At 42.9% G+C, this 24,296-nt stretch overlaps 1 protein-coding gene across 5 annotated transcripts in view; it reads left to right on the forward strand.

The window, feature by feature from the left end:
• The window catches only part of LOC121271108 (transcription factor Dp-2-like), a 219,169-nt gene that overhangs the window by 110,860 nt on the left and 84,013 nt on the right, over window positions 1-24,296 (forward strand). The window lies entirely within an intron of this gene.

Here is a 24,296-nt window from a genome sequence, read left to right on the forward strand (position 1 = left end):
GTGTAAACAATGCCTACATCCTTTTTGTATGTTATACTCAGCGATCCTGGAGTCGTAAATAGCTTATTGCCCTAGTTGCAAAGCATACTGGAAGTTTCAGTTAAGCAAAGTGCATAGTGTGGTGAGGGGGAGGGGCAAAGTTAAAGCCTAGCTTGCAACAGACATTATTTAAAGAGTGAAAATTGTTTCCATCAACTCAACAGGGTACTGTTATGCCTTACTGATCATCTGCCTGTTACTGTACATAATTAAATGTTAATTTTAAAAACGTGCAGAACATGATGGTGGTGCTGATAACAAAGGTGCCCTGAGTAAAGTGCATTATTAAGTTTCAGTTTCTGCATGAGGTGTTTCTATTTATTTTTAAAAAAGACTAGAACATCCTCTTAAACATACTGGACCCATGCTATTCCTAGAATATCTCTCTGCTATAATGGTGTTTTTCTTTTGTTCCATGGAATCTAATGCAGTGGAATAGTAGTTAGTGGTCAGCTGTATTCTAATGAAGTTGAGCCATTGTTTGTTCATAAAGGAGCTGGTGCATTCCACTGCCTTATGGTTTATTATCAAGCAGTGTGTGTGCGTGTGGGTAGCACCATTTGGTATCTGCCACTTGGGCTCTAGATTGGCAAATAAAATACCACTACTTCTTTCTTCTGTTTTTCTCTGTCTCTCTCATTCCCCTCCTCCCTACCTGACATAGTTTGAACAGTATAATGCTGCAGCTAGTGTAATCAAAATAATGTCAATGATTTGATCACGTAGGAAATCTGTGCCACCGTTGAGCAGATTGTGTATGAACACTTTGCTACACTTTTTTTTCAGTACATTAAGACAAAATTTAATTGCAGTGCTCGGTATCTCTATGTAACTTATAATGAAGCTGTATAAATTATGTTAACTGCTTGAACTTGCAGAAAACTTTGTATGTGAGTTAATTCCCCTCTTTTCACCGTCCCCCTCCTATACCTTAGAATTCATTTTGTCTTCCATCTTATTTTGTTTGCACCTTCCCTTCCCCAACAGTGTGATGAGCCCCTGAATTCCCAGGCTTGTGTCAGTGCTGGACTCTGTCCAGCTATAAGGAAGTGCGTGGGAACAGCCAGAATTATCTCACCTCACCTCATCTCACCAAATTCACTCTTTCCCCTATGGGGAAGTATCTCGATCAGGAACATACTGAGTAGAAAAATTGCAGGCACAGGCATGGTATACCAACATTCTTTGCGTTAGGACCTTCTAACCAGTGGTTTAGATGATGTCAGAACAGATGTGTTATATCTTTGGTGAGAAAGAAATCCTATTTTAGCAGTTTTCGGTGTTTAATTTTGATTTTCCTTCCCTTTTAACGACTATGCATTTTAGTGCCTTTACCTGTTGAAATTAGCTGTAGTGCCACAGTTTTCCCAAGAGCCTCCTCCTCCAGTTAAGAAGGACAAAAATCAGCCAGAAGTCTTGCTTCTGTTTGCTATGCAGTGACCCCTGCTGGAAAGTGGATGTTGGGTGAGGCTGCAGTCAGGGTCTGCCTCCACAGTCAAATAGCCTGTCGGAAAACTACTTAAACTTGTGCAAGAATAAATGGTGACTTGGGCAAGGCACTTGGGAGAGCTGCTGGCACATGGGGATGGTAGGGTTGAATTGAAAAAAAGCTAACAATAACAAGGGATACTGTAGATTATGTACAAATATTGACCATTATTCTTGATAATTCTGTTGATACTGCACTTTTTAGGGAGAATCAGGGACACACTGTAAACTAGCAACTGTTGACTAATTAAATGTTTTTGTTTGGCTGGCAAAAGATATGGTATATATCCATGTACGAACCCATCCTCAACCCTGAGGGATTGCCTAAGAGAGAAAGCATATATTGTAAATGAAAGGGTAAAAATACGTGGGTACTAGTCAATTATCTTAATACTGTTGTTAGTACCTTGCTGTTTTCAAATTGGCTGCTGCGTTTGTCTACAGAAAAACAAAGTCTACACTGGGTAATGTAATTTGCTGTGTGTGTGAAGTGGTTTGGGGTGTCCCGTGTAAAAAAAAAAACTCAAATTATTTCTGTTAATTAAGTTTAGTTCTTATGGTTTACATTGCCACCTCAGTCCTTGTTAGAAATGATGGCCTTCCAGTTACTGATCAGGTAACTGAAATGCCTTTAGGAAAGAAGAATTCAGGAAGTGCAATGCCTGCCACATGTGAAATGTGGGTAAGGAACTAATAATTTAAAAGGTTTACAAGTTACAGACATTGGGCAGAGCAGGCAGCAGTCTCAAAAGTTGTTTACACTAAATGTGTTATTCTACATCAAGCCTTCATAAACATTAAAGCTTCTGTTAATTGTGCTGGAACTATGCTCCCATTTCAAAATCCAATATTTTGGGTACATCACCTTGGCACACACACACACACAGACACACACACACACACAACCACACACACACACACACACACACACACACACATAACACCCCACCCCGAGCCCCGTGTCCCTGGACTAAAACTGTTTATTCCCTCTTAGTTTGTTGCAAACACTGAGGAAGAACTGATCAAAAATGACATAACTTACTGTTTTCTTTCCTTTTTTATTTTGTTTTATTTTTATTCCTGATTTTGTTCATTTTCTGTCCAACATATTGTGTCCTGGACACTGAGTAACTTGCACACTTGTGATACTACGATACGGCCACCTAGTTTTGAGTGTTTATCAGAGAGATCCAGTGGCTGTTTGGTTTCTCAGGGGATAGTGAATGCCTGAAGAAATGGATCTTAGTGGGAAATTATTTGCAAATCAGTGGCTGTGCCCTGAGCTCCTTTTAGAATATTGAAATCACTGTGAGGAGAGAAGCAGTGGAAAATACAGCAGTCGAATTCGGAGAAAGTTTTAATGACCTTCTGCTATTTTCTTGTTCCCCTGTGCACCTGTTAGGTTTTATCCATGCAGGTGACCTCTGCTGTTATTCTTCTGTCAAGTACCAGCTTAGCTCAGTCGCTGAAAGTGTTATCACTGAGTGGGAAAGTTATGGTTCAACCCCCATGGGGTCCTGGAACACACATTCTCGGCTGATACTTCAGTATCATACTGATGGTGTGCTGTATTTTCCAGTGAGATGCTAAACTGGGGACCTGTCTGCCCACTCAAGATGGGTGGAAAAAGATTTCAAGCAACTCCATATAGAGGAGAAAATTTTGACCAGTACACCAGGGGAATGCTACTGCTCTTTTCCAAATGTAGCTATGGAATCATTGATGCCTGCCCTGAGAAGAGAGATGGAGGCCTAATTTAACCTCATCAAATGGTACCTTTAGCAGTGTAGCACTGACTCCTTCAGTACTGCACTGAAGTGGCAGCATGGGTAATGCTGTCATGTATCTGGACTGGGTCGTAATCTACAGCCTTCTGACTCATGCTGCAACTGAGACAAGATTGACACTTACGTGATTCCTCCTCGATTGTGCGTGCTGTAAAGCTTTCCTCATTTTTAAATTTTGTTGCTGCTTTCTGTAGGATTTGCTAATAATTAAAAATATTGTTGGTGATCAGTCTATGAAATGTTTTTATTTTATTCAACTAGCTAGCAAAGCTGCATTCTTTTATTCTCCCACAGGATGTGGGTGTCGCTGGCAAGGCCAGTGTTGGTTGCCCATCCCTAATTGCCCATCAGAAGGTGGTGAGCTGCCTTCTTGAACCGTTGCAGTTCATCTGGTGCAGGTACACCCATGGTGCTGCTAGGAAGGGATTTCCAGGATTTTGCTCCAGCAACAGTGTAGGAGCAATGATATAACTCCAAGTCAGGAAGATGTGTGGCTTGGAGAGGAACCTCCAGATGGTGGTGTTCCCATGCATCACCAAAGCTCCTTAGACAGCACCTTTCAAACCCACGACCACTACCACCTAGGAGGACGAGGGCAGCAGAAAGATGGGAACACCACCACCTGGAAGTTCCCCTCCAAGTCACTCACCACCCTGACTTGAAAATATATCGCCGTTCCTTCACTATCACTGGGTCAAAATCCTGGAACTCCCTCCCTAACAGCACTGCGGGTGTACCTACACCACATGGACTGCAGCGGATCAAGAAGGCAGCTCAACATCACCTTCTCAAGGGCAACTAGGGATGAGCAATAAGTGCTGGCCCAGCCAGCGAAGCCCACATCCTGTGAATGAATAAAAAAATTTTAAAAATCTGCTGCCCTTTGTCCTTCTAGGACAGTGGTAGAGGTCGCAGGGTTGGACGGTGCTGTTGAAGGGGCCTTAGTAAGTTGCTGCAGTGCTGCTTTTAATTGGTAGACACTGCTGTCTCTGTGCGCTGGTGGTGGATGAAGTGAATGTTGGCTTTGGTGGATAGGATGCTGATAAAGTGTGCTGCTTTGTCCTGAATGTGTTGAGCCTCTTGAGTGTTGTTGGAGCTGCACTCATCCAGGCAAGTGGAGAGTATGCCACCACACTCCTGAATTGTGCCATGTAGACGGTGGACAGGCTTTGGCATGTCAGGAGGTGAGTTACTCACTGCAGAATTCACAGCTTCTGACCTGCTCTTGGTAGCCACAGTCTTTATATGGCTGGTCCAGTTCAGTTTCTAGCAAATGGTAACCCCCAAGATATTTACAGTGGGGGATTCAGCAATGGTAATGTGATTGAATGTCAAGGGGAGATGGTTGGATCCTCTCTTGTTGAAAGTTGTCATTGCCTTGCACTTGTGTGGCACGAATGTTACTCATCATGTACCAGCCTAAGCCTGACTGTTGTCCAGGTCTTGCTGCATAGTCACATGGACTGCTTCAGTATCTGAGGAGTTTGTGAATGGTACTGAATATCATGCAATCATCAGGGAACAGCCCCAGTTCTGACTTTACAATGGATGGAAGGTCATTGATGAGGCAGCTGAAGATGGTTCGGCCTAGGACACTACCCTGAATAACTCCTGCAGCCATGTCCCAAGACAGAGATGATTGACCTCGATCAACCACAACCACCTTCCTTTTGTGTTAGATATGACTCTCAACCAGTAGAGAGTTTTCCTCCTGATTCCCATTGACTTCAGTTTTGCTAAGGCTCCTTGATGCCATGCTTAGTGGTGTCAAGGGCAGTCATTTTCACTTCCCCTATTGAGTTTGGTTCTTTTGTCCATGTTTGAATTGAGGCTGTCAGGAGTTGAGTGGCCCTGGCAAAACTCAAGCTGAGGGTCAGTGAACAGGTTATTGCTATGTAGGTGCTGCATCACAGCACTGTCAGTGACATCTTCCATCACTTTGCTGATGATTGAGAGTAAACTGTTAAATGGCCAAATTGGATTTGTCCTGTTTTTTGTGGACATGACATACCCGGGCAATTTTCCACATTGCCGGGTTGATGCCAGTGTTGTAGCTGTACTGGACAGCTTGGCTAGGTGTACGGAAAGTTTTGAAGCAGAAGTCTTCAGTACTATTGCTGGAATGCTATCATGTCATATAGCCTTTGCAGTATTCAGTGCCTTCAGCTGTTTGTTGATATCATGTGGAGTGAATCAAATTGGCTGAAGATTGGCATCTGTGGCATCGGGGACCTCAAGAGGAGGTCGAGATGGATCATCCACTTGGCACATCTGGCTGAAGATGGTTGCAAATGCTTCAGCTTTGTCTTTTGCACTGATGTGCCTGGCTCTGCCATCATTAAGAGATGGTGGTATTTGTGGAGGCTCCTCCTCTGGTTACTGGCTTAATTGTCCACTATTCATGACTGGCTGTAGCAGGACGGCAGAGCTTAGATCTGACCTTTTGGTTGTGGGATCGCTTAGCTCTCTTTCGCATGCTGCTCCCACTGTTTGGCATGTAAGTAGTCCTGTTGTAGCTTCAAACCCCAGCTTGATAGTATTAGTAGACTGAGGGATATGCCAGACCATGAGGTTACAGATTGTGGTTGTATACAACTCTGGTGCTGCTGATGGTGCACAGCGCCTCATGGGTGCTGAGTTTTCAGCTGCTAGGTCTGTTCTGAAATGGTCTATGGCACATTGATAGTGCCACATAACACACTGGAGGGTACCCAAAGAGGGAAGATGGAATTTTGTCTTCATAAGGACTGTGCGGTGATCACTCCGACCCGTACTGTCATCAACAGTTGCATCTGTGACAGGTAGATTGTTGAGGACAAGGTCTAGTATGTTTTTCTCCCATGTTGGTTCCCTCACCACCTGCCACAGACCCAGCCTAGCAGCTATGTCCTTTAGGACTCGGCCAGCTCAGTCTGTAGTGATGCTACTGAGCCACTCTTGGTGATGGACATTGACATCCCCCACCCAGAGCACATTCTGTGCCTTGCACCCTGAATGCTTCCTCCAAGTGGTGTTCAGTGTGGAGGAGCACCAATTCATCAGCTGAGGGAGGATGTTAGATACCATATTTGACCTCATGTCATCTCCGGAATCAATGTTAAGGATCCCAGGACAACTTCCTCCCAACTGCATGCCACTGTGCCACCACCTCTGCTGATTCAGTCGTGCTGATGGGGCAGGACTTAACCCAGGGATGGTAAAGGTGGTGTCTGGGACAAGTTATGATTCAGTCAGTATGACTTTATCAGGCTGTTGCTTGACTAGCCTGTGGGACAGTTGTCCCAATTTTGGCACAAGCCCCCAGATTTTAGTAAGGAGAACTTTGCAGGGCCGACAGGGCTTATTTTGCTGTTGTTGTTTCCGGTGTCTGTCAATGCCAAGTGATCTGTCCGGTTTTATTCCTTTTCTGTAATGGTTTGATACAACTAAGTGACTTCCTAGGCCATTGTAATGGATAGTTAAAAGTCAGTTACATTGTTGTTGATCTGGAGTCACATGTAGGCCAGACCGGGTAAGGACAGCAGATTTCCTCCCTTAAAGGACCAGATGTTTATAACAATCAGTGATAGCTTCCTGGCACCATTACTGAGACTAGCTTAAATTCCACCTGCTGCTGTGGTAGAATTTGAACCCATGTCACCAGAGCATTAGTCTGGGTTTCTGGATTACTAGTCCAGTAACATTACCAGTATGCCACTGTCTCCCTGGTTGGAGCTTTGAAGCCCATATACTAACTTGCACGAGTCCCATGCACCCTTGCTTGCTAATGTACCTTGCCTCCCATCTGTCCTCCATCACAACGCCTCAACTTTAAAATTTTCATCCATTGTTTCAAATCCTTTCATGGTCTTGAACCAACCTATCCCTGTAATCTGTTCCAACTCGACAACCCTCCAAGATCTCTGCACATCTCCAATTCTGGCCTCTCATGCATTCCCGAATTTAATTGCTACACCAGTGGCAGCTGTGCCTTCAGCTGCCTAGGCCCTAAGCTCTGGAATTCCTTTCCTGAAACTCTCTGCCTCTCAATCTCTCTGACTCCCTTTAAGAAACTCCTTAAACCTTACCGCTTCGACCAAGCTTTTGCTCACCTCTCGTTCCTGATGTCAAATGGGATCTTATACTACATTAATGGCACTGTATAAATGTAAGTTGTTGAAGTAGTGATTCATCAACACCATCTGTGTTTTCACTATACAGGCCTCTCAATACACAATGCTGTCAGTACTTTAATGAGATAAAGCTTTTCAAAATTGCCTTATTAAGCCTTGATATTGCAGCATTTGTTTTTTTTTATACCATTGCCAGACATATTAATGTAATTTTTCCCTTCTGCCATTGGAAACTGTTTTATTTAAATCAAAGCATTTGGGTGAATGCCATTCTCTGTGTTACAGTCCATTGTCTGCTTTCTCACAAGCCCCATCAGCAGTGCCTCTATATTGACTGCTGTGGATATCATTGGTAATGATAGGCCTATTGAGACAGGCGGTAGCTTTTCTTGCTAGAAAAACAGCTGCTAGAGGAGGCAACAGCTTTGCTGATCAGTGCCAGTGCATGTCCACCACCTGTGCTGGCATTAGAGCTGCAGGCTTTGGCACTTAAAGCACTAGAGTCAGAGCAGGTGTTCCTGTTGGCGCGTTCGGGATGTATGTGGATCCTCTGGAAGGGATTTCACTGTTTGATGATCTAGGGCTCCTGGAACTCAGTGTAAAAAAAAATTTTTTTTTTTTGGCAAATTGACTAATTTTACATTAGACAAACAAGCTGCCTCAAGTGGTAGGGTTTTATAATCCCAAAACTCGTGCTTTCAGTTTACTTTTAGAACACGGGAAAGGAAAACCATTTCTTCCAATGTCCTTATTGTCCAGTGGCACCACCTGGAATATTGGAGGCAGTGTGTGTTTTTGGGAAGTAGTTAATGAATGTATGTTGACACAGTAACCAGGCTATGGAATGAATTAAGAATCTCTTATTAGGTTGTAATGTGGTGGGGGTTGGGGAGATGCTGTGAACCAAAGGCCCCTTTCCCATCTAAGCTGGAGAACAAATTTTAGAAGAAGTTCTGAATGGTTCTTTTCCAACAATGAGCGCTTCTTTGAAAGTCAGTTGCAAGGTATGGTGATGAACACTGTAGGCCCATTTTTGCTTTGATCAAGATTTTAAAATACTTTTCTTCAGCATTGAATTCAAATGACGAGGAGTGGGGTTGTAGTGGTTTTATGGAGATAGTGATGCTGACTGTGAGCAGACTGTATTGTCATATGCAGAAACAATACAGATAGAAGTTTAATGAGTTGTAAATCCAGAGATGATTTGGCAGCAGCTGCTTATGTTCATTCAGTTCCTTCATATTGCTGAGCTGAATAGCCCAGATGATGTCATGGGTACTTGCTGCCTAAAAATGATAACCATGTAAAATTCCAGTGGACAGGGGAATTTTCTTTACTTTGCATGAAGGCTAGGACTAGAACAAGTAACCTATTTAACCATTTCATCGCTCAGTTTCTTGAAAGTTTATAATGAATAATTACCTTTTCTTCATTATTTTCAGAAATAATGAAATTAATCCCAAAAGGAATTGCTTTGATTGGAAGATTTTCAAAATGTCAACTGCTTTTTGGCTGCTCCCAGTGTCATTCTTCAGGTGATTGCTACCTGGAGCATAAATGTCTCCCTAATTGACTCATGATCCTATTTTAATTTCAAATCACCCAATGCATGGCCAAGTTGCAAAGAGGAGAAAGAGTAGATTACAAATAACTGCACAAGACTTGCTGTTACTAACTAATATCTGTCACAGATAGTTAACCACGTATATCATGTTGGTTTAGTTTCTGCAAGAATGAAAATCCAGTGTAATTTGTATATGACTAAAATTTTTAAGCTTTGAATCTAGGCCTTGGCTCTTTTGCTTTGTCTTTCTCTCCATTCACTCGTGTATTGCTGTATAATTCTTGTTAGCTGAAAATGGCTTGTACATTGTTATGAGCTGCTGCAATCGTTGTTACTGTTTGTCTTGCATGTCCTACTGTTCATGCATGTCCTACTGTTCATGGCTCTGCTAATCTGTAAATTAATTCTTGCTGCCTCCTTACTTGGGTTCTTTTTTTCTTGTGTCACTAAAGCTCTCCCAGTTTTTCCTGCCGCTGGCTTGTCCATCTTGAGACCTCTCCTTATCTTCTCTTTCCCCCTATTTTGACTCAAAATCAATTTTGCATGATATGCCTCTGAGTCATCCCCTTGCTCCACACCCCATATAAAAACAATGGGAGAGAAAGGTGGATTTCAGATGCAGAGGAGCATGTTGGAGATGCCTAGACAAACTACTATGCTTAATGGCCTTGAGTGCTTTGAGCACCTGAGTTTTCATGCCACACACACACACCACCACCACATGTTGCTGAAGCTTTTCATCTGCACTCATCAGGACAAATGCAAGAAAACCAAATGTCACACTATCACAACAATTTCCTACAGGAGAATGCTGATTGGTTGGCAAATCAACTCTGGCCAAGGCGTTGCCATGGAGAAAGCAACAGGGAACTGTAAGCTCCCAGGTAATTAAAAAAAGGCACAAGGCTTGAACATGTTTCTTTTGCTTGCAGAGGACAGGTCCCTGCGTATGTAATGCATGTCACTTCAAGCAAGCATGAATGAGCCGCATTACAAGCTTGACTGATTATCTTAAATTCATTGTTAGTGTAGGTATTAGCGCGCTCAGGATTATTCAGCAAGTGCTGCCCAATTGCTGAATCCCATCCAACAGGAGACATTTTGTTTTGGATTTTGCAAGCATGAGCTGATTGAGTGCAGTCTGTAGTCTGCCTCTTATGAACAGCTGAAGGAAAATGCTGTTTGATTTGATGGGTCAAATGGCCTCCTTCTGTGCTGGAATAATACTATGATGCTACGAATGCTTGCGTCCTTGCCCCAATTATTTCTTAGCTAAAGTGGACCTAAACTTTGTACTTTAGGTTATAAAAGGTTGAGACCATTTCCTGTAGAAAATAATCCCCAAATTGAGTAACTGAGCTACCTGCAGATCTTTCTGGAATCCAGTGTCTGGGACTGGTTCATCAGTGGGTCATGATGGAATGGGGAGAGATGCACACTTGTGTCTAACAAGGAAAGTGAAACCTAATAAAAGGCAAACACAACACAGAACAAACATACTTTTAGGCAGAGATTGTGGCATAATGTTGATACCATTGGTCTAGTAACCCAGAGACCCAGGCTAATGCTCTTCATGGGACATGGGTTTAAATCCCATTAGGAATGGTGACCATAAAATCTTCATCAATTGTTGTAAAAACCCATCTGGTTCACTAATACTCCTTAGGGAAGGAAATCAGCCATCCTTACCCAGTCTGGAGTGCATGTGACTCTGCATCCACAACAATGTGGTTGGCTCTTAACTGCCCTTTGAAATGGCCTAGCAAGCCACTCAATGTGTGGACAGATGCTGGCCTTGCATATTAATGCCCACATCTTATGAAAGAATAAAGAAAAAATGTTTTCTGTAATACAAAAATGCACAAAATTATGCAAGACTGTTAGTCAACTTAGTCTCCTAGCTCATTATTGCAGTCTGCACTTTTCTTGCCTGTTTTCTTCCCCTTCTCCAGAATGAATTGCGTACTAGTGCTATTTGTGCTGCAGTACCTCAGCCACGTGGTCATTATCCATGTAGGAGCAATGAAGGTGCGTGTTTGACAGACTATTTTATCATAGGATCAAAGCAACTCAACGTATAAGGAGGCCATTTGGCCCCTTGTACCTGTGCTGGCTTTTTGAAAGAGCAGTCATGCTTAGTCCAACATCTCTGCCATTTGTCCCTAACCTTGTAGGTTCCTTAAGTACCTGTCCAGTTTTCTTTTAAAGTTATTTACGGAATCAACTTGCACCACCCTTTTCAGGTGGACCGTTCCAGAGCCCGACAACTCTGAGTTTACTCCTCATCTCTCCTTTAGACCCTTTGCCAATGATTTTGAATCCAGAATATCAGGTTATTGACCCAATCACAAGAGCGAATTATTTTTCTCTCTCTACTCCTATCAATACTTATCATCTTGAAAAGCTTTCCTTGGCCACCCCTTAACATTCTCTTTTCCAAGGAGAACCCCTAACTTTTCCAACACTTCCTCATAACTGAAGTCCCTGATAACCTTTCTAAAGCGGGTGTATTGTGAACAAATCCAAATTTTTCTCACCAAGTGTCCAATCCTGAGCCCTTCAAGCAAGGATTGTAATGGTGAGTGGGTGGTTTTCCCCTCCATATCTCTTAAGGGAGCAGAGGCCAGTTCTAACATCCCTGTCACCAGTAAGTTCAGCTTAGTACACTCTGGGACCTTTCTGACCTCTGTTTCCCTTTTCTGACTGGATAAATGTGGTTTGAGGGATCGACGCTTTGCTAGGCATATCTTCCCTCTTCCCTACAGCCCTCTCTATTTGCATTTGATTTGCAAGCACTTTTCCCAATTCCTTACTCGTGCAAATGTGTTTCCTTTTTAAAAACAAAACTGCTGCAGTGCAATGATGTGGGCTAGATACATGTTGAATACACTAAACAGGAAGAAAATATAATGATTTCGCTGAAAGGTAAAGTGCAGGCAAGGCTCCCTTCTTCATAAAGTTCTTACTTATCATTGAAGAAATTAATGAGCTTTTTCTTTTCATTTTAAAACTCTAGTAATGAGCTCAAACAACATAGAGGAGACTCTCCTACGTGGTGCAGCCCGTAATCAAGGGCTGGATTGCAGCTGAGAATGTGATAAATCTGGGTGGTGAAGTCCTACCCCATGTCACTGTCCAACTTGGATATCCAGCCTCTAGGGGCTGCTCCTTCCTTGCATACAAATGGCAGTGAGGAGACAGGGACAGTGTCCAAGGCAAATTTCCCTCCTTTCCACCTCAGTTATGGCCTCTTTCTTGTGGAAGGTGGGGGTAGATCCAGGATAGTGGTGGTATCGGATCCCTGGTCTCCCAGTGGAGGCCGGGAGCTTTGTAGTAATTGATATAACACACTCTGGCTTCATTCGGCCTTGAACACTTAAACCCCACTATACAGCCTGAGGAAGAAAACATACAAATAACAGGGACGGTGGGAGGGGGAGCATCAAGTTGGGGGGTGGGGGCACTTTACAACCTTCTGGAGTCAACATTGAGTTCAGCAGTTTGAGAGAATAACCATTGATCCCATATTTTTCAGATAGCAGGTGTTGGTAATGATTCTGCTGTTGCCATTTACACCTCCACCAGAGCCCCAATGTTTCTTTTTAAGTGTCCTATTTCCTTTGAATTGTGTCGTCACCCCTGTTTGTCATTTACCATATAAAATTGTGTTTGAGACTGGTTTTTTGGGGCAAAAGTCATGGGGTTGACTTTTACACAGGTAATGTTTTTGAGGGATTGACATGCATGCTTAATTTGGGCCCAAAAAAGCCTGTCGCGATGGAATAAAATAAAACACCAAAAATTTCACATTGATTATTAGTCAGAATTTGATCATTATTAATTTGAATAAATAAAAACAAAACTTAAATGTATAGATGTTTTAAGCAGAATTATACTTTGCTTCTGAATTTTTTGGGGCTTTGATCCCTGAAAAAATTATGGGGTCAACTTTTACATGAATATATATGGTAATTTCTCCTGCTTTCCAGCCTAGCACAGCCTTCTCTTTTGTTTTCTATGCAACTGCCCCCACCCCCAACTCCACAACCACCACCCTTCCCTGCCCCTGAACTTGCTGAAAACCTATTACAACTCTATATAACATTTTCCAGTTCTAATGCAATGTCACAGCCCTGAAGCGTTAACTATTCCCCTCTCCAAGGATGCTGTCTGACTTGTTAAATGCTTCCAGCATTTTCTGTTCTTCCTACATTAGCTTTGCTTATTTGTTTTAACCTGTTTTAAGCTAATTGCCAAAAGAATCAGAGTTGAGATGAGAGAATTTTTTTTTTCTGCACACCTGGAATCCACTGCCTGAAAGAGCAATGGAAGCAGATTCAATAATAACTTTCAACAAGAAATTGTGTAATTACTCAAAGGGGGTGGGGGGTGGGGAGGGGGGGGGGGTTAATTTGCAGGGCTACAGAGAAAAAGCAAGGGAGTGGGACTTATTTTGTTTTTTTTCTTGGAGGTGACACAGGCACAATAGGCTGAATGGCCTCCTCCAGTACTGTATTATTCTACAATTCTATTAACATATTCCAGAAACATTGAGAAGAACTAAAGGTACATTAGGTATCATCTCAAAGGTACCTCGGGGAAGCAGTGGTGTAAGTGGTATTGTCACTGGTAACCCAGGGTAATGCTCTGGGCACCACAGCAGATGATGAAATTTTGAATTCAATAAAAATCTGGATGAAATCACTGGCGATTGTTATAAAAACCCATCTGGTTCACTAATATCCTTTAGAGAAGGAAATCTGCTGTCCTTCCCTGGTCTGCTTTACATGTGAGTCCAGACCCTCAGCAGTGTGGTTGGCTCTTAAATGCCATCTGAAAGGCACTCAGTTCTCAAGGGCAATTAGGGATGGGCAATAAATGCTGGCCTTGTCAGTGATGCCCATATCACATGAGCGAATAATTTTTTAAAAAATTGACAACCGTTGTGATTCAAGTCTTCATCATCCTCATCAATGTCGGTTCTTGTTGCTGTAGCTAGCGACCAGGCATCTACCTCAGCCGCCATTCCATCGCCTCGGATCTCCCTTCCCCCCTCTCTCGCGCCTGCTCCACATTTAACCATCTTGTACCCTATTTATAATATGAATTTGAACAATATTCTGGTAGCAGATGATATAACTAGCTGCTTTTTTTAAAAACGTTTTTTTTTCTAAGACCCACTTTAGTTCAGCAGGAGCTAGAATTGTGCAGGGAAATATTCATAATATTCTGTCATTTAGTTTTGCAACTTCTTAACTTAACAGAAAATGTACCAAGGAAAATGAGAGTGACTTGTAACATTTGTATGTACAATAATTAAACTTCATTTGATAATAGTTGGGGGGGCGGGGGGGGATAATTGGCTGAAAGCTGAAGATATGCATTTGTCCATCAGCATCTGTAATGATGACACATGAGTTGCCTGTTGTTGAGACAAAAGCTCTCCAAAATGTTAGCCTGTCTTTCCTCTTTTCAGGTGCTGACACACCTACTGTGTATTCCAGGATTTTCTGTTCTCATTGATGGTGTGTTGAAATCTGTATTTCTGAGATTACACTTGGGTGGATTTGATAGGGGGAGTGGCACTAATGATTAGTTTATCAAGCAAAAAATATGAGGATTTAAAACCCGTCAAACCAAGACATTTGCCTATAATCTCTACTTCTACCCCCATTTCTCTAGTTTTACTGAAAGACTGAATCTTCTGACATGGGGAGCGGCGAATGATTCAACTTAAGTCACTGATGCACCTCAGGACCCTGAGGAAGTCCTGGCACATGCACATGCATGACACTTATGTGGGAGGTTTAAACGTCCAATTGCCGGTTTTACCCTGTCTGGATTGCTGCTTGATTCCCTACGACCATGGATATAGCCATCTGATCCCACTGAGACCTGAGATATTGTCGTATACTTACCCTGATTTTTACACAGATTTACATAGAGCTTTCCCTCACAGGTGTAAAGCCTGCTCAGGAGCGCAGCTCAAAATAAATAATCTGGAATGTCAAAGCACTCCAACACCAGAGTGACTGGCAAACCCAATATATCTTAACTCCAGATGATGTTCAACCCCACCACCCCCCCACGCACACTCTCCAGACAATATTCAACCACCTCCCCCACTCCAGATAATATTCAACCACTTCCCCTACTCCAGACAATATTCAACCACCTCCCCCCTCAACTCCAGACAATATTCAACTACCACCCCCCCCAGCTTCAGACAATATTCAACCACCTCCCCCACTCTAGACAATATTCAACCACCTCCTCCCCAATTGCAGACAATATTCAACCACTCCCCCCCCCCCGCCAACTCCAGACAATATTCAACTACCCCCCCAACTCCAGACAATATTCAACCGACCCCCCCCCCAACTCCAGACAATATTCAACTACCCCCGCCCAACTCCAGACAATATTCAACCACCACCCTCTCTAATTCCAGACAATGCCCTCCCCTAACAGAGCTCACACCCCCTCCACTCCCGACAATGCTCTCTCCCCCCTGCCACTCCCGACAATGCTCCCCCCAACCCCGGCACTCCCAACAATGCTCATTCCCCCCCGCCAATCCCGACAATGTTCACACCCCCTCCTCCACTCCCGACAACATTCACACCCCCTCCACTCCTGACAACGCTCACTTCCCCTCCACTCCTGACAACACTTACTTCCCCCCCCGCCACTCCCGACAATGCTCACTCCACCCCCCGCCAATCCAGACAACACTCACCTCCCCTCTTCAACTCCCAAAAATGTTCACCTCCCCTTCCCTCCTCCGCTCCTGTCAACACTCACCTCCCCTCCTCCACTCCCAACAACGTTCACACCCCCTCCGCTCCCGACAACGTTCACACCCCCTCCACTCCTGACAACGCTCAGTGCCACCCCCCCCCCCCCCCCCCCCCCCCCCCCCCCCACCAGCCACTCCCAAAAATGTTCACCTCCCCTCCCGACTACACTCACCTCCTCTCCTCCACTCCCGACAATGCTCATTCCTCTCCTGACTCATCTTCTGGAATCCCTGGCTCCTGTCCAGACAATGTCGGGAAAGTCAGCATTGTTGGGCAGTGGTTGGAGAAGGTGGGCATTGTGAAGGATTGATTGGAGAAGGTGAGCACTGTTGGGGGTTGAGGGAGGAGGGAGCACTGTCAGGTGTGAGGGAGAGATGGTGAACATTGTCGGGGCTTGAGGAAGGTAACATGAGCATTATCGGGGGGTGAGGGGTGGTGGATGAACATTGTTGGTGAGTGGGGCGGTGAGCATTGTCAGGGGGTAAGGGAACACCCTGAGCATTGCTGTGGGTGAGGGAGAGAGGGTTGAACATTGTCGGGAGGTGGGGTGGTGAGCATTGTCAGCAGGTGAACACTGTCAGGAGGACAGAACACTGCCAAGAGAGATGGTTGTCCAGCGTTATGGTTGATAGCTCCATTTAAAACAATGTAAGTCAATGAACTGAAGACAGACCTTAAGGGATGTGATTTCAGTTCATGACGAAAGTCTGCGGCTTTACTGGATTTGCACTCGCCATTTGGCCTCCTGAGTCTGTTCATCACTGGATCCCTGATGGAGCCAAGACCGGAAGATGTAAAGTTTCCAGTGTCAAATGTTAACTGGGCAGTTTAAATCACAGTCAACAACGGGTACACCTACTCCACCACTTACCAGAACATCTGGGCCTCAGGAACACATTGAAGTTACAACAGCAAAACTGACTATTCAGCCCAACCTGTCCCTGTCAGTGCTGACCATCCATCTAAGTAAGTAGTCCCAATCACATTTACCCACCCTGTCCCCTTATCCCTTCAACTGCTCCTTTCATATGCTTATCCAATCAAATCTTAAATGTTGACATTGTGTTTGCTTCAACCGCTAGCCCCTGGAAGTGAATTCCACAGCCTTGCAACTCTGTGAGGAAGAAGTTTCCTCTGCTCTCAGCCTTAAATATCTTGTCTTTAATTTCGTGTCTATTTCTCATCAGTTATCGTAAACACTGTTTCTATCATGTCTCATCCTTTCATAATTTTAAACACATCTATCAAATTGCTCTCTAACCTGTGTTGTTCTTTAAGAGACCCAATGTTTGAACTCTTCATGTTCGTATTTCCATATTCCAGGCAACATCTTGGTTAAACTGCGCTGCGATCTGTACTCTGACCTTACTAAGGTTTATATACGCGACAAAGTTGAATTGTCCGAGTGCGTTTATTTTCAGTAAAATGAGACATTGTTATTTTGTTTCAAGTGTTTATTTTGGAAGATTTTTGCACAGACACCAAAAAAAGACAATGAATATACCCAATGTACAGACCAAAGGTAGAGGCAATGGTTGAAACCTAGGTTCAAGAGAACAATGCAGCCATGATTTGTTCAAAATAGCATGCAACAGATGGACAGCAGGTTAAGCAGCACAACAGCTCGCACACTCGCCTAGTTTTCCTATCCAAGCTTGACACACCAAGAAGGTCCTGCATTCAATCCCTAATCTGTGCAGATGTTTGTGGACTTGCCTTTGAGGTTCCATGTTTGGCTATTGATGTCTCTGGATGGAAGCAGGGAAAATCAACCACGGTTCTGGCACAGAAATCGGGGAAATATCGTTCTCCAAGAAGATCAGCAGTGTCCAGAAGGCCTAACAGAATTTAGTGGCATTGTTTCAGAATAAAGATTAATTGTTTCCCTGACTAGAAGGTTGCTTCCAGTGAGATTGTGCAGGGCTCAGATTTAGGCCCATTTCTTTTCACGGTATAAAGCAATGATTTTAGTTTAAATATAGGGGGACATGATTAAGAAGTTTGCGGATGATAACTAAAATTGACAATGTGGTTGAGGATGTTGGCTAAGGAAGATATCAACGAACTAGTCAGTTGAGCAATAAAGTGGCAAATGGACTTCAGGCCGGAGAAGTGTGATGTCATGCATTTGGGGAGGACAAACAAGGCAGGGGAATACACAAATGAAAGAATGCTGCACAGAGTAGAGGAATGTGCATGTTCAGAGACCCCTGAAGTCAGCAGGACAAGTTGATAAGGCGGTTAAGACGGCATTTGGGATACTTTTCTTGATTAGCCAAGGCATGGATTATAAGAGCAGGGAGATTATACTAGAACTGCATAAAACACTACTTAGGCTAGAGTACTACATACAGTTCTGGTCACCATATTACAGGAAGGATGTTTTTCGCACAAGAGAGGATACAAAGGAATCTTATGAGGATGTTGCCAAAGCTGGAGAATTTTAGTTGTGAGCAAAGATTGGATAGGCTGGGGTTGTTTTCTTTGGAAAAGAGGACACTGAGGGGAAATTTAATTGAGATATATAAAATTATGCGGGACCTAGCTGATGTGGACAGGAAGAATCTGTTTCCCTTGGTAGAGAGGCCAGTAACTAGGGTGCATAGATTTAAGATGATTGGTGGAAGGATTAAAGGGGATTTGAAGATCCAATTTTTTCACCCAGAGGAGGTGGGGGCCTGGAACACACCAGCTGAAAGGGTGGTAGAGGCAGAAACCCTTTTTTGCTTTTAAGAAGTACTTGAACACATAGTAACAGTGCAATAACCTACAAAACTATGGATCTTGTGCCGGAAGGTGGGATTCGGCTTTTTCAACTGGCACTGATATGATGGGCTGACTGGCCTTCTATGCTGTAAAGTTTCTCTATAGGCCAATGTTTGGAGCTACACTCGCTCCGTTGTCACAAATGAGTTCGGTTCTGGATCCCAAAGAAGGCTATTATGAACGCCAACTTTCAAGTAAGTTATTTTGTTTTTAGTCAGGAAGAAGGGGTGATTTATTTGTTAATTTAGGGTAACATCTCTTACTAGAAATCTAAATTTGAAGAATTTAAGACTGGGTGTGGATTTATAGCTTAGAAACTGGACTTGAAACAATGACTTTGACCTGCTTTCCATAGTTTTAATAAGTACTTTTCCACTTTTTAATTTGCACCATGGATAGGTAGAAGTTTTTAATCACTATCCTCACTGATATGTGTTTAACACCCAGTCAGCAGTGCAATTAATGGCGAGGACAGTGAGTTAAGAAATGGGATTTCTTGGTTCAGTTTTCCATGTTTTTAGAAATTTGATTTTGCATTTGCAATCAGGCACGATAATCGATGGATTTCATTGTGTGCTAGCTAACCATTGTTGCTTTCGTTACAGAAATTATTTTAGTATCAGGCTTGTCTCTGAATCTAGAGTTTGTTTTCATTTTAATTACAGTCTTCAACTCTTATTTTAGTCTATTCTTTTGTTCCTGATTTTTGGGCGTATTTTAATATTATTCTTGGGGAAAATGTCAAGTTTAGTTTTTGCTTCCTGTGTTTTTCTTTTTTTTTTCTTTCAAGTTTATATTTCAGAAAATAAACATTAACTGTTGAGGCTGTTGCTGCAGCACACAAAGGCAAAAGGAATGCTAAGAAACAATAAACTGGTGCTCAAATGACAACTAAGACAATAATTTATCCACTCCAATTTCTAAGATCTGTTGTGACCTATGGACCAGACTATGCATCAGCTTTAGGGATAATATTTTAATCCACACAAATGACACTTTTTAATGCCCATGCCGACTAAAGCAACACCAATGTACATTGAGAAAAGTTGCGTAAAATGGAGAGTTAGTGCCTGGGATCATTGACCAATAGAAAATAAAATCAGTGTTGGCAATGACACACATGAGTAAGTTTATTGCGTCCCCAGCATCAGTGATTTAAATGTTCTGCAAATCACTGGGCCAAGAATCATAGAACAGTTATAGCACAGAAGGAGGCTATTTGGCCTGTCATGTCTATGCCAGCTCTCTTGAAAGACCAAGTCACCCAGTGCCACGCTCCTGCCCCCACCTATTTTGTTAAAATAATATATGCACACCAGTTAGTTTTGAAGAGTCATACAGACTTGAAATGCTAGCTCTGTCTCTCGCTCCACAGATGCTGCCAGACCTGCTGAGATTTTCCAGCATTTTCTGCTTTTATTTCATAATTCCAGCATCTGCAGTATTTTGCTTTTACCTTAGTTGTTTACATTTGTTTTTTTATATATTATTTTGCAGTGCACAGTGATACAAATGTATCCAATGTTCTTGAATTGGTTTCAAAGTATTTGAATATGCCGTTTTTTTGTCTGATGTTAACGTATCACAAAAAAAAACCTTCTACCCGAGTCCATGGGAAATAAAAGCTGTCAGTTTAAATCACAGGCCAAGGGGCCACACATAGGCCTGAGTTATGCAATTGTTATGACGGTAAAACTGTGAGCACTCACCACCTTTAATCCACTGACACTGACAGCACCTTCTGGAGTCTGAGCATGCACAGTTAGAGATGGAAACCCAAAAGCTGCTGTCAGTGATTCTATACTTCTCCATACGGTTTGCTGTAAAAGTCCCCCAGTGTCCCCCAGCAATCAAGTAGAAATTACTGAACTGATTAGAAGTTTCCTCTTGTTGAATGAAGCGTAACTGGCTTTTTAATAGCTAAACTAAGGTCATAATTACTGTTAAACAGCCTCACTGTCCCTGGAAAAACTAATTTTATAGTTGGGAAATGTGATTTTAAAAAAAAAACCTCAAATATTTTTCAAATAATTTTGTTTCTGATACTTCAGCTTCTACCTTAATCCTGTGTGTATCTCCCAATCATTTCCTTCATGGCTCTGTAAAATTTTAATTAATAGGTTAACATTTGGTGCATTTAACTTCCTGGTTTACGATCTATGAGATTACTTAACAAAATGGAGGCAGCCCTCCAAAGCTGCCTCATTCATCTCCAACAACAGGAGAGTCTAAGCCATCTCCCCTTGATGTTCAACAGTATTACCATTGCTGAATCCTCAACCATCAATATCCTTGGAGGTCACCATTGATCAAAAAGTTAACTGGGCCAGCCATAAAAATGCGGCGGCTGCCAGAGCAGGTCAGAGGCTGGGAATCCTTTGGCGAGTAACTCGCCTCCTTTTCAAAGTCTGCAATGCACAAGTCAGGATCGCGATGGAATTCGCCCACTTGCCTGGATGAGCAGCTCCAGCAACGCTCAAGAAGCTTGACTCCATCCAGGACAGAGCAGCCTGCCTGATTGGCATCCCATCCGCCACTTTAAAGGTTCAATCCCTGCACTATTAGCATGCTGTGGCAGCACTGTGTACGATCTCCAAGGTGCCCTGCAGCAACACTCCACACTCAACAGTACCTCCCAAATTCACATTCTCTACACTCGAGAAGAACAAGGGCAGCAGACACATGGGAATATCACCACCTGCAAGTTGCCCCTTAAGTACTGATTTAAGATGGATAGCAAATGAATAGCCAATGCTGAGATGAAATAAAACATACTAGGAGTAAGTGGTTAGGATCTGGAATGCACTGCATGAGTGCTGTGGAGGCAGATTCAATTGTTGCTTTCAAAAGGGAACTGGGTGAGCACCATCTATCACTGCCTACCCCCAATAACCTTTCACCCCTTTGTTATTCAAGAATCTGTCTGGCTCTGCCTTAAAAACATTCAAAGGTTCTGCTTCCACTGCCTTTTGAGGAAGAGAGTTCAAAAGACTCATGACCCTCTGAGAGAAAAACGTTCTCCTCATCTCTCTCTTAAATGAGTGACCTCTTATTTTTAAACTGTGACCCCCTAGTTCTAGATTTTCCCGCCAGAGGAAGCATCTTCTCCACATCCACCCTGTTCAGTAATGGTGCAGGGGCTGAAAAATAAACCACTGCTGGAAGACGCTGACTACAGTTGTAGTCAATGGTGGAACCAAGTAAGAATGGCCCCACTGAGCTGGACAGCTGAAGAGAAGAGGATGATGTGGTTGACCATGTCAAAATGTTGCAAAAACAAGGAAGGCAAATACACCACTGAGTTACAGAGAATGTTGTTTGTGACATTGATTTGGGCCTTTGCAGTTCAGTGGAAGGGTTGAAACCTGATTGGAGAGATTCAGATGTGGACTTATGGGAAAGGCAGGCATAAATTTGGAAGGCAATGCCAGGTTCAAGGAGTTTGGAGAATAAAGAGAGGTTGGAGATGGAGTGGCAGAAGAGAGAGAGCGCTTGATGTTGTCCAGCTAGATCTGACGACAGTTGGCTTAAACAGGTTGTGTGCCAGGTACATTCAAGCCTGTAAACCTTGGGCTTGAAGGAGCGAAGATGGGGTCCATTCCAGTGGGATCAGCTAGGATGGAAGACATTAAGTTTTTTACTCAGGTTAAGGCCATCAAAGGTGGAGGTGAGGGAGATGGTTGAGCAGATAGACAACTGCAGATGGTTTAAAACAACCGAAAAGCCAAAGGCTGGGTAGCCAGCAGTTTGAAATTAGATGTAGGGATGTGTCTGGTCAGCAATAAATGGAAATGGTTAGAGATGTTTTTGTCTGTAATTGAGGCCATGTGAGATGGCAAATTTGTGGGAGTGGCTGTGAATATGGGTACGGAAGAGAAGTTAAGGACAGTATATAAAACAAAACCCAGAAAAGTGAAGTACAAATGTAGCTGTAGACTTGTAAAATTATTACTGTTTATCACTAAAGCATTCTGTTCCCTCTAAAGAGCCATGTTTAAGGCTGTCTGGGAACAACTGAAGCCCCTATAGTCTGGTACTGCTCCTTCTGTGGGTCTTCATCTATCCTGCACATTGGCGTTTGGACCCATGTTACTGTTTCCTGTAAGTTTTATAGTTCAGTGTCTGACAGGCAGGAGAAGGAAAGCAAGATTGTTTATTAATCAGCTTTCATACAACCAGCCCACTTTGCATTGGAGTAAAGCCTAGTCTGATAGGTCCCCAGGGGAATCTTGTGCTATGATAACACCTTGAGGCTGCAGCTAGATGGTGCTGAGCGTAATCTTCTGTCATGTGAGCTCCAAAGGCCATCCACAAAGTGTCAGCCCAATTTTTGCCTAGCTAAAATCTGTGTTTGTTGCTTCTCAATTGAGACTTGATCATTTCCTGAATTGGGAAAAATTCTTCAACCCTACTGCAGGAGTCAGCTACAAACATCAGAATGTTAATATATATTCCCAACACAGGGCAGTCTGGCTCTGTTTGTCAGGCCATCAGTCTACACTGGTACCAATTCCCAAAAGTTCAAGAAAACGCAAACATACAAGCTTCCCCCAAGTCATTGACCAACTTGAGCAAAACAAAAATGTGTTTACCAGGAAGACAAAAAGCAAAGCTATACTTTTAAGGCCATATGGTAACACCATTAGTCAATCAAATGCTACCTAAATGACCATATGGAGAACAAATAAAGCAAGCAGTGTAAACATACTGTTAGCATATGATTGAGGCACTGGGGTGTGACCACAGCTGGGCTGTGGTGAGAAAACTTGGTACACCCTTTGGTGCTGTGCATTGCCCGCATCAAAACTAACTTAAGTGCCTCAGTAGTTAGATCAGCATGACTGCACCACCATCTGCCAAGGGCTTTATTTTTTAAAATTTATTTTAAGCTATCTATTTCAGTACAACCTGAACTTTGAAGCATGTGGGGAAGGGAAGGAAAGGGAGGTAACTTGGACTAAAATGCAATTCGCTTTGAGGGAAGGATGTTTCATTGTTGAAACTTTCGACACGTGGCCATCAGTAAAATTTGTGAACTTGTCTTGATTTTCGCTGATTACAGAGGGAGTGGGATACTTAATGGAATAACACTTGGAAGTTTCCAGGGATCGGTTTGCTTTATGCTGTAAAATCTGAACAGATTTTGTTATCCCCCCACCCTCCCTTCCATACAAAGAAAGATGACTTTTTCAGTGGCTGCAAGTGACCTTGTTGAAAGCTAATTATTTTCAACGAAATAAATGTGAAACAGCGTATGCTGCACTGGTCACTAGGAGGTCACGAGATATTGTATACATGTCAACTCCAAGGATCTTTCAAGTAACTGGGAAAGTTGCTAAAACTGTTCCGACTGCAGCAGCTTCGTTGTTGGCATGCTGATGGATAATGCAAATGGAATTTCCACAATTTTTCTGGAATTTCATTTGAATCCAATGCATCTCACTATTTGCTTTGAATATTCCTAGTGAAAGGGACACTGTTGGTATGTTGAGGGTTTTATTAATGATCTAAGAACCTTGAATGAGGTGTAAAACAATTAGCTAAGTGTTTGTTATATTGATCCTTTAGGTGGGATACAGCGGCACAAGTGTTTACAATTCTTGGTTTCTTTTAAATATTCCCATAGTGTAACATGACGATATCATAATTTATAGGTTAGCAAATTGAGCTCCTGTAAATCTCAGTCCAATAGCATATAAATCTGAAAAGTAATTCATGTAATCTTCCTGCTTTCTCTAAT

Source organism: Carcharodon carcharias, chromosome 2, assembly GCF_017639515.1.
Source record: "Carcharodon carcharias isolate sCarCar2 chromosome 2, sCarCar2.pri, whole genome shotgun sequence".
Classification (NCBI taxonomy): Eukaryota; Metazoa; Chordata; class Chondrichthyes; order Lamniformes; family Lamnidae; genus Carcharodon; species Carcharodon carcharias.